This window comes from Catharus ustulatus, chromosome 2 (assembly GCF_009819885.2).
Source record: "Catharus ustulatus isolate bCatUst1 chromosome 2, bCatUst1.pri.v2, whole genome shotgun sequence".
Lineage (NCBI taxonomy): Eukaryota > Metazoa > Chordata > Aves > Passeriformes > Turdidae > Catharus > Catharus ustulatus.
The window spans coordinates 38,832,110-38,846,681 of record NC_046222.1 but is presented as its reverse complement, the minus strand read 5'-3'; positions in this window follow the sequence as shown (position 1 = coordinate 38,846,681).

The following is a 14,572-nucleotide window of genomic DNA, read 5'->3' as shown; positions in this document are numbered from 1 at the left end:
AAAGCTGCTTTGAACAGCTTACAACCTAAACAGACAGATAGCATAGCTGGAGACAGGCTCAATCATTCAATAAAGGACCAAAAAAGTGTTTTTTATTGAGTGTGGATTTGATTTTACTCAGTGTATTTTTGTGTTAGGAAACCATTCAAGTGTGAGTATTCTGTCTTCTTATCTGGGTTGTAGAGTAAGGCAAGTTTTCCTAAACAGGCTGCATCAATCCAGGCATTCCAGCTAAAATTCTCAGCACAAAGTCCTGCAAATAATTCATTATTAAACATCCTTTATAATTTCTGAAGCAAAGCAACAGATAGGAACAGGCACATTGCATAGCATTTTAGTGATGTATTTTATTGGGCAGAAAGAAAATATATGTCTAACTCTTGGTTGAAGGAGTTGCTCACAGTTTTGTAGTTAACTTCTAATTCATTGCCAAAATTTATTTGCTGTTAGGTGACATGGACTGCATTGACCAATGGCTCAGATTATTTTTTAAGGACCAATTTTATAGCTGAAAAGACCACATATTACAGAGCCATTTATAAAGTTTAAATGTCTTAAGCTAACAGTATGTGATTGCACAGCCAAAAGTGAAAACATTATGGCTTGCTAGGAGAACTCATAACTCTAATACATGGTTATGAAATTGGGCTCACGACAATGAAAACACAGCTTATGTCAGCACAGTCTCTGTAATGAAGCAGCAATTGTAATAGAAATCTCTGTGCTTCATCTTACCTAGGTGCTCAGCTTGTGCCTGTTCTCTGATTGTTCTGATTTCATGCAGCCACACTGTGAAGCTTTTGTATGAATATTTAATACCACAATTTGCATTACACCAGTGCAATTGTGTGAGGGACTGTGCAAACCACATAGTGAGAGCCAGTCTTTCTGCAATGAGTTTAAATTTTAAATTGACAAGAAGACAGAGAGAGTGGAAGAGGAAAGACAAGTAGACAGGAGGAAATGGGCACATCTACAGTTTTCCTGAAAATATATAATGGAGAAAGAGACACACACACAATACTTCTGAGTCTTGTGTCCTACTCATTCCCTCTCTAGGAAGCTTATTTGTGTCTTTGGGTCATGATAATAACATTAAGCATACTTGCTAATTTATATCTTTGCTCATTAACATGATATTGGCTCCTTCAAAATAATGTCTGTTCCTATGGTAAGGAACACCTCATCACCAGCAAAAGCAATGAAAATTTGTCATTCACAAGAGGAAGCCCACAAAGAGCCCATTTTAAAGCCACAGGAGTATCATATCTTCTCCTGATTTGAGGGCTTTTGTTTATGGTCTAACCCATGTTAGCTCCATTTTTGTCTTATCTTGCACTCAACTGCCAGTATACAGTGACACCTGCAATTTCACAGCAAGGCAATGAAGCCACTGAAAAATTTAGCATTTTTTATATGGATGACACTGATAATGACACCAGTGGTTTCTATGCTGAAGTGATAATCTTTTCTTCACTTCTTTTTAATCAGCATCATTCATCTATGTCATCATGAGTGCTAGAACTACCTTCAAGAGCAAATTTATTTTGGGAACTAGGTACAGAAATTTGTAATTTGCTATTCCCAGACCATATTTTATTAATGGCTTAGATGTTGCCAGTGATTACTTCAATAACCTTCCATTCACGCAGTTAAAATGCAGATGATATATTTGTTTCATAATGGTTCTTCATCAATTAATTGGCAAGGCTGGAGATGCTTTAAGCCAAATGATAGCAAAATGCTCTGATGAGCTGTGAGATTGGAACACAAATGCGAGTGAGAAGCACTTGTTTGGGATGTGTATGAAGGAAAGTCAACTGAAAGCCATATTTTTGAAATGAAAAAACACATCAGGATTAAATTTCATGGTGATATAGACGGTAGTTAATACTCTATTTAGTTTTCTTCAGTGCATGCTGGTGTTTCTACTGTATATTCAGACTGAGGGAAAAATTCACTGAGTATATGGAATGGAATGGAATGGAATGGAATGGAATGGAATGGAATAGAATAGAATAGAATAGAATAGAATAGAATAGAATAGAATAGAATAGAATAGAATATTTCAGTTGGAAGGGACCTAAACTGGACATCTAGTCCAAGAAGCTTGATCAATGCAGGGCTGATCAAAAATTAAATCTCATTATCATGATTAAGCACAATTTTATTAATATATTTTGGAACAGACTTCCTAGGGAGATGGTTGATGCCCCAAGTCTAGTGGGATTTAAGTGACATTTGGACAATGTCCCCAGTAACATGTTTTAGTGGTACACCTTTCTTGCAGAAAGGTGTATATGCTTTTGAGAGCATGAATGGGTAGATGTAGCTATCAACCTACAGCCTTGTCCACTTGAGGATTTAAAGATCTTTCCTAAGGGACATGATCACATAAATCTTAACTCCAACAGCAAAGGGAGTGCTTAATCCATATGCAACAGTACATCTGGAACGTGTGGGTAGATCTAATCCTTTCTACTACACAGCAGTGAGACAAATGCTTTGTGCTGCTATTTCTATATATTGCTATTAAATATATATTTACAACAGTACATGTGCTTCCATATATAAAAGGATGTGCTTCAGGAAGGCTTTTCAAAGTTCAGTCTAGGGCTGGAGACAGTCTTTCAATAGAGAAGCAAAGATTTGTATTAACCTTTATGGAATTGAAATGAAATTTTAGGGTCCACGCCTGTGGCTCTTTTTTTGTTAGCAATACAGCTTCTAGAAGCAAGAAGGCTGTTACTTACATAATTGGCCTAAATTTTTGCCATCTTTTATCCATACTTCTAACCATAAATCTAAAATGCATATGAAACCAACTTAGGCTTCTTTGTAATAAAGTCCTAGCAGTTAGTTCTAAAGCATTAGCCTCACATACACACCGTTTATGCTGAAAAACAAATCATATGTGTCAAGGTAGAGCTACTACAGGAATGTTTCTTTTAAAAAATCTGTAAAAAGGTGATGTCAAAAATGTAAGCTGTGTCCTGTTCTGGTAGAAGATGCCTAAATTATTGATCTTTTCTTACCTTTTATATATTGTTAAAACCACTTCTGCATAGCAAACAAATAGTGTTATCATCTCCAGGAGGAAGAAATTAAAGAAAAAAAAAAAGAAAGCCCAATGACAACAGACACATCTTAATCATCTTGCTTGAAGAGATACGCTAGTTGTGAGCCAACAGTGTGTGTGGAGAGAGATAATTAGAAGAAAAGAAGAGATTAAACAAGAAAATTTAATTTATGTGTAAAAAGGCAAACACTCTAAGATAAATGTTTAATCCAGACTATTTAACTATTTCATCGTTCAGTTTGCTAGTTGGAATGGAACTGAATGACAAGAAACATAGGCTCGTGGTCTCTTTGTGCTTTCCTAACTGGATCCATTTGTCTCTTTTTTTGTTTTGGGATGACAAACCCTAAAGATGAGGCTTATTTTCTTCAATTTCCCACTACGAAAGTGGGATTAGATGAGGTCTTTTGAATTCCAATATGGAAATGTGTGCGGCTATTTCTAAAGATGGAGAGTAGTGACTCTTCAGCATAGTTCAACACATTATCAATACACTGGCCAGGAAGTAATTTCTTCCAGGAGAATCAGATTCTTAGGTGAAAAAGCAGCCAGAGAAGAATCCTAGAGAGTGTGATATGAAATACTTTTAGAGAGGTTGATAGCTGCAGCAGCCCCCAAACCCAGTAAGGCTTTGTACTCCTTGGCAATTAAACTTAATTCCTACTCTTGACCTTACAGATATTTAAAATATTTTGTAAAAAAAGAGGCATCTGAACTTGCAAGGAGACAGAAAAGCTGAAATTACAGTGTGAAAATGATGCTGTTTCTGGAAAGCCATAGGGCATGAGTTGAGGAAGCTATTCAGCTGTGCTCCAACCACGGCTGTTGCTCTTCGAAGGCCATCTGAGAACGGGGGTGTTTCCCTTGAGACAGCTACCAGATGGACGCTAAATAATAGGATAGGTAAGGCTTGGCTGCAGAAGATATCCCTGAGCCAGAGAGAGATAGCTTTGGACTCCTAATTAACTAAATGTCTCTTTCCTAAATCAACTCTGTTGCCAAAGAATGAGTATTAAAAAAGAGTGAGCTGGAAAGTGTCAAATTAATCCTGGGATAGATCCCTAGAATACAGTGACAACCATATCTTGGGCTTTACGTATATTTCAACTTCTGCTACCTGACTGGATGCTAATTCTTAATCTGCCACGCTGCTTTACACTCTGCTGTAATAATCTAGGATTATTCAGTAGCCAAAAATGTACCCATGAAAGTCAAACACTCTGAGAACATAAAAATACTTGCAACACCCAGTGAAATTCAGAATGTTCAGGGCACATGGGATCTTGTAGCTTTGAGACTGGAGGCTCATAAAGCTCCTGTAGAGGTTCCAACATTTTCCTTGACTGCCCTGCTTCTGTGGGACATTATTGACCAGGTCATGATTTACAGAAGTGCAATCAAATTGAAAAGTCAGACCTTGGCTAAGTGAAAATACACAGGACTCTGACCAGCTCTGAATCTCAACATATCTACTACTTTTAGGGTCATTTGAATATTTCTTGGGAAAGGGAAAACACTAATTAAAACCATTATTTTTTATTATAATAAATGTGAATCTAAAGTATAGCTGAAACAAAAATGTCTCAGTTCTCCTGTCTGGTCATGTTAGCCTACTAGTGAAGTACAAAACATTGAATACAAGGGGGATCTAGTTTTGCCCTTTTTTTAAAAAAAAATAATTTAATTGAAATATTTTTCTAAGGCCTTTTTAAATGCATGCCACAATGAAGCATTCCAAACTGGAGGGGAAAACAATATGATGAGAATTCACTGAATTTAATTTTTTTATTCCTTGCCTAGAGGAAGGTGACAGGTTCAGTTGTAGATGCTGCAGGTGGAGGTTTGCTCTGAGTCAGAGGAATCTCACCAGTCTGCGTGTCAGATCTGGGGCAGTTGCTCCTAGTCATGGTAGAGGGTTTAGGGATTTCCTGGTTTCAGTGAATTAAAAATGAAAAAAGTGAAAACAAGTCTCAGCAGGGCTGTGAGATGGAGTGATGGGAGAGTGACAGGAGCCTATTGCTACATGTATTAACAATTACCATTATGTGTAATTTCAGGTAAAAGAAAAGGCAAACAAGTAAAGGCTGTTAAAAATTGATAGTAATCCCAGGTTCACTTATATTCCTCAGAGAGGATTTTTTCTAATCTGACGTGTGTGGTGGGATCAACATGCTGGAGGGAAGGGATGCCATCCAGAGAAATCTGGACAGGCTTGAGAGGTGGGTCTATGCAAATCTCACGAGATTCACCAAGGTGAAGTGCAAGGTCCTGCACCTGGGTTCGGACAACCCAAATACAAATACAGGCTGGGCAGAGAATTCAAGACTAACCCGGAGAGAAAGACTTGGGGTTGCTGGTTGATAAGAAACTCAACATGACCCACAATGTGTGCTGGTCAACCCCGAAAACCAACCATGTCCTGGGCTGCATCCAAATCAGCATGGCCAGCAGGGTGAGGGAGGGGATTCTGCCCCTCTGATCTGCCCCTGAGATTTCTCATGAGACCCTGCCTGAAATACTGAAAACTGTGGCCCCCAAAATATGAAGGACATGGACTTGTTGGAATGAGTCCAAAAGAAGCCACAAATACGGTAAGAGAGCTGGCGCATCTCTACTATGAAAACAGACTTGGTCTCACCCTGGGACTTGGAAGGGTTGGGGCTGTTTAGTCAGGAGAAGAGAAGTCTCCAGGGAGACCTTAGAGTATCTTCCAGTATCAAAAGGGGCTACAAAAAATCTGGAGAGGTGCTTTTCACGAGGGCCTGTTGAGATAGGCAAGGGGGAATGCCATTCAATGGTAAGAGAATAGGTTTATATTAGGTATTAGGAAGAAATCCTTTACTGTGAGGGTGGCTGTTGGTGGTGTCTCAGGAGCTCGAGATGACCACCTGGTATGTTTAAAACTCTCTGTAGCCCAGCCCGAGAACTGAAGAAAGTCAGGAGTCTTCGCCTGCAGTTTCCAGAGGTTATTTATTTTATCTTATCTAAGAAGTTCTTTCCCTGACCGCTGAGGTCTGTTCAACAGGTTAGTCCAAGGCACACTGCTCGCCTTCAGGGTGATATTATCTTTTTATACTACAAACTATGTGAACATTATTTACAGTTATTTTCCAATACCTATTACCTATGTTGTACAGTCCACTTTTACTCTAAACCAATCCAAACGTGCTAACATCACCCAGAAGATGGATGCCAAGAAGGAGAAAGGACAGAACATGCCCAACTTCCTCCACCTTGACCCCAAACCCCTCTTCTAAAAATTCTTAAAAATTTACTTTTTCACCTTGTGATAATCTAACTTATACTCTACTTATTTTTTGTGACTTATAACTCTTCATACAAAGGTGGTAATTTTTCTCATGGATTGAAATCAAAGGCACAGGGATTTTGGGCTCTGTGCCAAGGCTTCTGAGCCCGCTGCCAGGGTCTCAAGCCATCCAGGGCAGCCAGAGGGATGTCCTGGGTTCTGACAGGTGGCGAGGCACTGGTACAGGTCGTGCAGAGAATCTGTGAGTGCCCCATTCCTGTAAGTGTTCAAGGCCACATTGGATGGGGCTTTGAGCAAGGTTTTCTAGTAGGTTTCCTTGTCCATGTCAGAGGGGTTGGAACTAGATTGTCTTTGATGTCTGTCTTCCAACTCAAACCATTCTATGATTCTGTGGTATTAAATCTGCTTAAAAAAAAAAGGAAGCTGATTTCTGCTGAATATCAATGCAGGTAAATAAATGGATGTGCGCAGGCCATGGCAACTTGTTGTGAAGTGCAGGATGTGGGTTCATCACACCTAACTTTTAATGCCCTCAGTACAGTTTAGATGGCAATGGACTGAGCAGAGACAGCAGTACTCATCAGCACCTCAGCACCAAGTAAATAACCACTTTTGTTTATCACTATAAACTCTACTCACCATATTGACTGCATTTACTCTGTATAGATCTCAGTTAGTAATGCAAGTATATAAGGCATCCATCCAGGAGAGGACCTATACGTCAGTTGATAATATAGATTTTCTGTAGATAATGGCACTCTGTCTACCTTCTGATTGGAAGCAAATCTATGACACAAGTTTGATCTTTTTTTTTCTGCAACTTAGATAATTAAACCAAACATTGCTAATGTGCTGGCACTGTGCCATGGAAGACCTATCCATTAGGGTATGAGCCTCGTAGCCCAGCAGGTATGTGTGTGTGGATAAGGCAAAACTCAGTTTAGTTCATGCAGGTGCATTGTGCAGGTGTCCTGAACCCTTCAGAGGGTCACCACCATCTGCAGATGGTGCTTTATGTGATGTCTGTCAGGAACAGCTCATTCTCTCCCATCTCAGCCTCAGGGCAGAATTGCATGATGACTGGCTCATTGCATTTTTTCCTTATTTTTCTTTCTTTATTCTTTCTTTTTTTAATATTAAGCAATCTGTTTTTCTATGTTAAAGGGCTGCCCAGGCAGCACAGGTGTATTCTCAGTGACTGAGCATCACAACATCAATGCCTGGTGCTCTAGATCACGTGAGACAAAAAGGGCTGCTGTGGACCATATGCAATGACAAGGCCCAAAATCAAGTTTCAGAGGGAAAATATGCCTTTTCTAAGGTAAGGGCAATATGGCTGCTGCTGCTTTACAACACCATGGCTCCCCTCCTGCACTAGTGCTTTATGCACCCAGTAGAGCTGGCTCTAAACTGGCTGTGAAACCTGTGAGCTACCAGCCTTGATGTGCAGTCCCAGAGGGAATTGTGTAGGAGCAAATGCTGGACTCCCACTTGATGCAAGATTGATCAAGCTTGAGGGCACATCTGTCAGGGATGTGTCTGTGTCTTCCCACCTGTGCCTCGAGCCATCTGGACCCCATCCAGCTCTGACATGGAAGCTGTGCACTCACAGTTGATTAGAGAGCACCTGAGCCAGAGCTGGCTTGTGGCTGGCTAACTTTGAGTTATGAATGAGTGCGATCACCTTCCCATACATCCCAAATGCTCTTCTACTCAGCTCTTCTTGCTGAATGCAAGTTGTGGAGTTATCTGTGGGTTTCTTTAACCACATTTGTTCCAGAGATTAGCATCACCTTCTTTAAAACTTCATTGCCTTCAAACCCAAAGATTGCCTGAGGGCTGAACTCTCTGTATTTAAAGGGATTTCTCTTAAGGGGTCTGGGTGTGTAAGTCTGGGTCAATAGCAATTCTGCAGCATTTTTGAGTTTGGGGGAGCTGATTTCTTTTCAGAAAACCTTGGGGAAAAGTCCAGGCAGTGAGCTACCTTCTCCAAAGCCAAACAGCAGCTACGCTCCAGCCAGGCTTGCTTTAAGTTCTGCAACGATTTCCAAGTCCAAAGAAGTGTACTACCTGCTGTCTATTAGACCTAGGATAACCCTTGTCCCTAAGCTTTTAATTGGTGTTTGGAATAGGAGGAGGAGGAGAAGAAAAAATTTATGCTCTTCTGTGTGCCCATGCAAGGATCAAGGCCATGCTGAACTGTTCATTTAGTGCAGAAGGAAGGTTTCTGCTTAGGTGTTTTACCTGAGGACCTTCAGGGATAAATCCTTTTATTGTGACCCCCCCATCTATCTCTTTGCCATTCAATAATGCTATGTAAATGCTTTGGATATGCCCCATTAGTACTGCTCTTTGTTAAGTGCTGACAGTGGCTTTGGCAGCCTGTAACAGGCAGCAGAAGATGCTGCTGACTGGTACTGCCAAGGTCGAGAATGTGGACAGGGAGCATTGGCTGTGCCCTGGGCTCAGCTCTGTGTCTCTCACAAAAGTGGATGTGACATAAGCAGCAGGGTCTTTCTGAAGCACTGAGTTGCAGGACACTCCAAGTGCTCTGAAGGAACCAGTCCTTCAGGTGGGACTTCTTGGTGGTGGGCTTGAGCACTGCCCAAAGACTTTGAGAATTGCTTTGGCAAGAGGGCTGCCAAATCCAGCTAGAGGACCTAACACCTTATTTTTATTACTCTAAAGAACAGTCCATCTGTCACCAAGATTTATTTGGGAATAAATATTAAAATTTGCTTCTGATTTGATGGGATAGTATCTATCTGATGTATATTCTCTAAGAATGGCAGGCTGACTATAAGTCAGTGTAGTTTAAACTTGGCCAGCAGGGAGAAAAAGAAGAGTGATTTAATTTTGTGTATATATGCATATATGTATATGTACATATATATCTTTGTGTGTTCACATATGTATGAATATACTAATAAAAGTGCATTTATGCATATTACATACAAAGTCAAGGTTGCTGTCAGTCCTTTAAGTGAAATATGAGGAGGGCGGAAACATTTGGAATCCTTCTTCCCTGGCCAATTTTTTCCCCCTAAATTCCTCCTTCACGAAAATATTGGAGTGACAGTACCATCCAGCTTATTTCATAAAATTAAATATTTCTTTTAGAGAAACAACAATATGCACCTTGAGTTCAGATATGGGCTCTGATTTGATATTAAATATTCTAATTAATACAACTCCGATTGCTAACAATTTACAGTTAAGATATTTTACTTTTTATGTTATTTGACTTTATTTTGAGCAGCAGTAGATTTTAAATCTGTCTCTTTATTCTTTTTGTATCCCTTCCATTGGTGAAAAATATATTTTTAAAAGAATTTACAGTATTAAGCTTTTTAAGTATCACAAAAATGAATCTACCCACTTCATTGTACTGAAATGTGACCTTTTCCTTCTGAAAAATCTTAAAATAATTAGGTCAAAGTTTTTATTGTTGGTATTTGTGCTACAGTAATTCATGGCTGATAATTTAATTGAATTTTCATATGTATGAAGCAGATGTTATAGGTTCTCTGCTACATCACTATGGTAGTGTTAGTCATGCAGATTTATAATAAAGCAATTCCTTATTGTTCCTTCCCACATTTATCTACATTTTGTGCTGCAGCTGATTTCACAATTGTCTCGTTTAATTATGAACATCGACATCATTTACAGGATTTATGCATCTAATTAAGTGGGCTCTAATAGAGAAGTTTCAGAAATAAAGCCTAGAGACTAATATATGTTTGCTAGTGGTTACATCAGTTTCTATTGTTCCTCTTCAGAAAGAGGACTGAGGAAAAAAATAAGGTATTCATCTCCTGATAACAGAAAGAGTCTCAAAGTAAAATATTTTCAGTCACATTATATATGAAGGAATATTTTAAAATGTTAAATTTATTGTAATAGTAAATACTGCGTAAAAGTAACAGCAGAATACAAAAAAGAGGAGTGGTAGTGAGAACTGAGAGGCCACGGTACAGAGGCAGTCTCTTGACCAAGGTCAACAACAACTGGTAAACTACTTATGAAAGTGTATATTTATTCATTGAATATGACTTTATAAACTGTATGTGTATGACACTAATACAAAGTGTGAACCTTTTCATTTTCCAGGCAAAGATAAAATGAAAGAGATTTGTTGATTAATGATCCTCTAAACTCGTGGAATGGCCCAGCAAGGTCAGGAATGAGAAAAAATCCAGTTCATTAGTCAGCAAGTTTTCCCCCTCATGGTTTAATTGCTCAAGCTTGCTTATTTATTGGTCAAGACAAGGGAAATGAACAGGAAAAAGGCCATCTACACTATTGTTCAACTCTGTAACAGGCAGATATGGCTTCCTGCCCTTCAGGAGTTTCCATTTCTGCTCATCCCCAAGCCATCAAGTGTTGGTGCAGACACTACTCACTAGAAACCGCAAGCTCTATTACATTAGCCTGACCTCCATCACAGACAGGACAATAACTGTGTTTTTCCATGTCAATAAATCTGTTCAAGCTTGATGGTCTTTCCTGCTTTAACACCTTCTGGTGAAGGGACTGTCTACTATGACCATAAATGCTTTGTTCAGTCATTTATTCAGGACCAGGCTCATCACCAGGAGCATTTTCTCATTAAAGATGGCAGCGAGCTAATTGGGGTGCCACTGGTGGGAGTAAAGATGTCATATCTCATAGTACTGCCTTGTATCTTAGTAAATCTTATGGAGGTAATAGGCATTCAAAAAGATTTGAACCTAGAGTAGCTCACAACTGATGAGCAAAGGTGGTTGGTGAATCATGAAACAGCAGGATTTAAAGGGGCATCAGTCATCTGCCTCAATTGTTATCCCTCTTTATTTACTATAACCTTCCTCTTCTCTCTCCTCAGTCAGAAAATTCATCACTCTCTAGACAATTTGTTTGCATGAATAATATTTGTGAAATTCTTTGAGTTTAGAATGATTCTGTATTGTATTGACACAATCCTATAATTTTTGTGTCTACTCCCAGAAAACATGAAAAACAATTTACCGCTTTCTTTTATATTTTTGAAGGTTCATATGTCTCCTTTCAGTCTTCTGTACACTGAACAGGATTAATTTTTGTTAGTTGGGAATGGAGAGAGGTATTCAATACCCATGTGTAGAAATTTTCAATTATGTAGATACCATCTGTCTCCCACAACTTTTCAGTGTAATTACAATGGTGAATATTTCCTTTCTATTCTGATCTTTTCAACAAAATTGTGGTGTTTCTTTTGTTTCCATGAAAAGTAGAGACCCAGGAGTCATAGCATCATTTGAAACTTTCAACTTCTCTTAGACAAATTTTTCAGAGAATTATAGCAGGATGGGAGAAGAAGGAAAAATTTCTTCCGGCTCCGTTCTTCTCCCTCCTTATCCCTATGAATAACTAATTTTTTTCTCTCTTTAAACTTACAGATGAGCAAAAGCTGTTATTTTGCTTATTTTAGCAATTCATATGAAAGAAAATTTGCTAGCATTGTGTTGGCTAGCAGACCACACAAGAGGTGTGAAAGCTTCCCAGGACCTATGGTCAGGTAGGAAAAGGCACTGTACTAGTTGACAAACTGCAGTGTTTTTAAGAACCCCATTAGCTCCAGGAAAACCGTGGTATCTTTCTCAGAACAGAGGAAAATCTGATGGCTAGGGTATGGTATTTTTTATCTGCATGCTTTCAATTTGAATAAAAAACCAGAGGCAGACATACTAACTTTCATTCCTCTTGATATTGTCACCCTATCAGCAAGCTGAGCTGATAATACACTGAAAAACTGTAGCTGGGTGGCCATTACATTTAATCCTCCAGCAGTTTTGCTTGCCCTGTTTTTTCTCATCCTTACAAAAACTGCCTTGCAAATACCCCACAGTTTATCCACTGCCTCCAAGCAGTGGAGTTCTCATGTAATGACACAGAAGGCAGATCAGGCTAGCTGTAAAGCAAAAAATGGATCAGGCTGTGTGAGAACCACAAGGTGACTTTACAACAAGAACTCTATCAAAGAAGGAGAGGTGTGACTAGAATTAAGCAGAAGACTGTGGCAACAAGGTGCCAAATGACAGGATGGAGTCATCTGTCTGAAAATATCTTAGTGTCTGCCACTTAAGCATACACAAGTGCTTGAATAAGTAATTTATTAGAACGTTAGTGTATTGCACTTCTTGTTTCTCCTAGCATTAGAGGAAAAGGTATGTTTCATCTTAATATGCTGAATGTGTTTTCCTTCTGTCCACAATCCACAGTTAAGTGATTTAATTTTCATGTCTGACTTCTCTTTCTTCCATGGACCCAGAAATGTTACATCTGTAATGGTCTGATGAAAAATCCTTTAGAAGTCAGTGGAAAGTCTTCCACTGACATTAATGGCCTTTGAATCACACTTTAAATCAAAGTTTTAAACTTAAACTGAATTGGTAGCCTCTGTATTTCTGCAGTTTGCTGATGACATTGGGCTATATTTTAAAGAACTGAATATTCACTTTACCATGAAAAACAACTAATTGCTCTTCTATGTACAATATCTGAAAATGAGCTCACTCTTTGTTGAAAACACAGTGGAGTGGATGGCTTTTTTCTCTTTTCTTAATGCATTTCCATTGTGTTGAACCAAAAGAAAAATTAAATCATTCTATTGCTATAAGCTATTCATTTTGTCATCATCTGTGTATCTCTCAACCTTGAATATTCTTGTAGGGGATAGTGAGAGTGGGGAATAAACTCATCTGAACTCAGTAGGAAATTAAGTACGTACTTGCAGAATAAAGCGAGCTACAAATAGAAATGCTTTCAAAGAGAGAAGCAAGAACTCATGGAGGAAGCATCTAGAAGTGTAGAAGAAAGAGTTTGCTGTCATAAGCTAAGGGACCATGCCCACAGTAAGATGAGAGGGCACGGGTGGGATGTGGGGACTTTGCTTTCTCATGGGATCTAACAATTACTGTGAGAGGGATGCATGAGGTTACCTTCCTGCATGCTCTGGTTTTGGAAATGTGTGAATTGCCTGCAACTGTCAATGTAACAGAGGCTTTTGCATTCCCCTTTTCTGTCTTTCATGAATGCCTGTGAATCCTAGGACTTCTGTTCTTTTGTACATTTTGTCTTGTCTCTCTGGAAAGAGAATAGAGAGGGAAAAAGGTGCTTGAAATATACTTTAAAGAGACTGGTTGGAAAGAGAACAGGTGCCCCTGATGCACATCACAGACTCTCAGGTGCTCGCGCTGCCGTGTAGCAGTGACAGCGAGAGAGCAGCTCAAAGCTCTTTGAGATTCCTTCCTCCTGTAGTTATACCGATGGGTATTCTCATTCTGCTGAGACAGCCGTATTCAGAGAGACGATTTTCACACCTGTAATTACCACTCATTGTTCCCACCTTGAAACAGAAGTGCGAATGTGCGAGGACACAGACTAAATTTGAGATTACTTCAGGGGTCTAATGAACCCTTTGGAAACACTTCCAAGCTTATTCATATCCTTCACACTATGCTTACAATGTATACAGCAGGAAAAGGAATGTTCTGGAAGAAAAGTTGTATCCCTTATTTATATCTAAATACAGTAGTATCTCCATACAAAACCATTCTGTGGGTGATTACTATTTTGTCTGAAAAGCAGTTTTTCTTCCTGAAATGGATCCCAATTTCCTGCTGCTCTTCCAGCCTTCCTTCATCAAAAGCAGGAAGACGACCTAAAAAACAAACTAGAAGAGGAAGCAAACCAAACTATTTCCTGTCCCTTGCAAATAGAGTGGCAGAACTTGTTAGCCACAAGGCTTTCCACCATGCCCCACATGTTTCTGCAGTGTTGAGTTCAGTCATCTTGAATCGCTAAAAGCGGATGCAGGTGAGCAGCGCATCCATAATTCTGCCCTCTCTGAGTGCTGTGCCTTAACCACACATGCATGCTCCCTGTCTTGGAAATGAATAGAGTGAGAAATGCCTGATGTAACATACTTTCCGTCCTCTGAAAAAGCTACACATCTGCTGATATTTAGGGCTCTTCACTTTCATCTGGTAATCCCCTCACCTTTCATATACAATGCCATCTAACACCCCTCTTTCATTTTCCAAGGATAAAAATCCACAGTTTTCACTCATTTCACAATTAACAGATTATAATCCCCAAGACAAAAAGAGAAATTATGCTAAACTCCTGGCACAATCTATTCAGCACACTGCTGAAATGAGGCACCGCAGCTCCTGCTGAGGTACATTTGCAGCTCTTCCTTT